Here is a 2,610-nt window from a genome sequence, read left to right on the forward strand (position 1 = left end):
ACGGTAATACCTGTGATTTAGGAAAATTACTTTGTTACCCAGAGCTAAAAAATCAATACTTTAGACAGGCTGACCATATCAGAGTACAGAGGGACTGTCACTTCCTTATTCCTGAAAGGCATGTCTCTCATGATCTTTTATTAATTGATTGATTGATTTGATTTGCCAATAGTGTATTGCTGCCCTGTGTTGGACTTAGAATCTACTAAAACTCTCAGTTCTCTAGTCAGGCCTCCTCTATCTAGTGAAGGCCTATACTTGTGAAACAATTTCTCTAACCTAAGTGTACAACTTTACATTTATTCTTATGCAATATCACTTTATTAGATTCGGCCCAATTTTCTAATACTATTGACTAATGTCACATCTAGCAATTGTTGGGATGATTGCATCTTGTTTAGAGCTGTGGAAATAATAATTTTAAGGGGCATAGTGCATAGAACGCTGAACCTGGATTCAGTAAGACCTGAGTTTAAATTTTGCCTCTGATGCTTAGTACCTGTGTGACCCTAGGTAAGTCACTTAACCTTTCTGTCTGCCTCTCTTTCCTCAGCTGTAAAATGGGAATAATAATAGCACCTACTTCACAGGGATGTTGTAAGGATCAAATGAGATAATATTTGTAAAGTGCTCAGCACAGTACCTGGCACGTAGAAGGACTTAAATAAATACCCCTTCTCCCTTTAAAATACTTTACAAACCCTAGAGCACTATGCAAATGTAAGTTTTTATTATTTTTCAATATTTAGAAACATTGGTCTATATGGAATAACTACAGATATCAGATGAATAGTCATTTTCTTTACCTCTGGAATTCTGTTGTTGGTGGTTGCAAGGTTTGGTTTCAGGTAGGAGGCCTGAAAATGCCCTTTGGTTAAGGAAGAGAATCCACGATCTTGTTTTTAAAACTGCTGAAACCCTGGATCATATTGTATATAATTCAATTAGGAGTTCTAAAGGGCAGAAAAAATGACCAGGGGAAGCTCTCACTCTGAATTCCTCTCTCTGCAGAGAGGGTCATAACTCCACAGGAAGCTCCTTCTCCCCACGTCCCTTCTTTATGGGCTCTCTCTCCTCTCCTTATTTCCCTCTCCAACCCACACAGTCACAGGATGCTGCTCCCTGCTGCCACTGACCCTGGTGGTAGATGAGGCAGTGGGAAGACAAAAACAAGTATTGTAGGTTCAGAAGCCCAATTCTGTCCTATATAAATTAATTTTGTTCACTATATATGGATGTAGGGAGAGAGATAAGGCATACAAAGCCTTAGACTTGTATTGGTGTCCATGAGAATAGTCTTTAAAATATTTTTTTTATTGATGCTTCTTTTTTCAATTTCACCAAAATGTACCCTTGTACCTTTTCTCTCTCTCATCCCAGAGAGTCACCCCATATAACAAATAATGTTTTAAATATAACAATAGTGTTTTAAGTACAAAAAAGAGAAAGAAATTAATAAAACTGATCAATACATTAAAAAAAATTTGAAAAAATGTGCAATTACCTGGTAAGGATGGATTATCTTCTTTTATCTTTCCTTTGGAGCCAGGTAACCATGAAATATTAAAAGATTCAGTGGAAGGGCTCTTTGTATCCTGAGTGGCTCTGCCAGGGAGGTCTCATGGAGGAGATCAGCATAGGAAGAACAGTGGCTGAGTTGCCATTAATTCCCCCGGTGTGGAGGAATCCATTTCAGGTATCAAAATGGGTTTTTGTTGCTGTGTTCTGTCCTGGGGAATATCACTTCTGCTTTTGTGTATTTTCAGGTTTTGAAAAGATTTTTACAACCTTATTCATAGTTATTGACTTTTATTCTTTCCAAAGAATAGAGCTATTGCATATTTCCATTCTTGTATTCTGCCTAAACTCTCATTATTTTATATTCTCCTTTAATTTTTTCCCCTAGATAAGTACCATTTCCAAATCATCAACAGTAGCTAGTTAACAACTATTCTGTGGCTACCAGGAGATCAGATCTCAGAGAAATGAAACTCATGTTCTTTGGACTCATCACTATTCTGTACTGAGATGAGAAGTCATGATGACTTCACATAATTCGATGAAGAAGCATCCTTCAATCCTCCACCAGATGTACTCACCAACATTTTGAGCAATCTTAACTGACCTTTAGGAGAAGGCACACATTTTGTCCATAAATTATGTTTTTTGGAAGAGCACTAACAAATTAGCCTGAAAAGAGTTCATTGGAAGGAAAAATGTCTTAATACAACAGTACTTGGTTTGCCCTTAGTTCCATAGAGACCTAGGATTTTCCAAAATAGCTCAGTCAGCTGCTATTAAAAAAAAAAGCAACTAGCACACTATGAGATAGCTGAAAATATTATCATTTTCATATAGTGAAATGTATACGCCAAAGACTCTATTATTCCCAGGTTATGACACTACAGTAGCAAATGTGATCCATAGGAATGCATTGACTCTTTCTGATCAATGCTAATGGGTCATTGGATGTACCAAATAAGTCCAGAGCTACACAAGCAAAGCATCATTAGACATGATTTGTTGCTGTTCCTTTTATCAATGGCAGAGGCAATCTAGAGCAATGACAGATGCCAATCAACATTGATTGCAAGAGGAGGTTATTTCACT

This window comes from Phascolarctos cinereus, unplaced genomic scaffold (genome assembly GCF_003287225.1).
Source record: "Phascolarctos cinereus isolate Bilbo 61053 unplaced genomic scaffold, phaCin_HiC Scaffold_4;HRSCAF=312, whole genome shotgun sequence".
NCBI lineage: Eukaryota > Metazoa > Chordata > Mammalia > Diprotodontia > Phascolarctidae > Phascolarctos > Phascolarctos cinereus.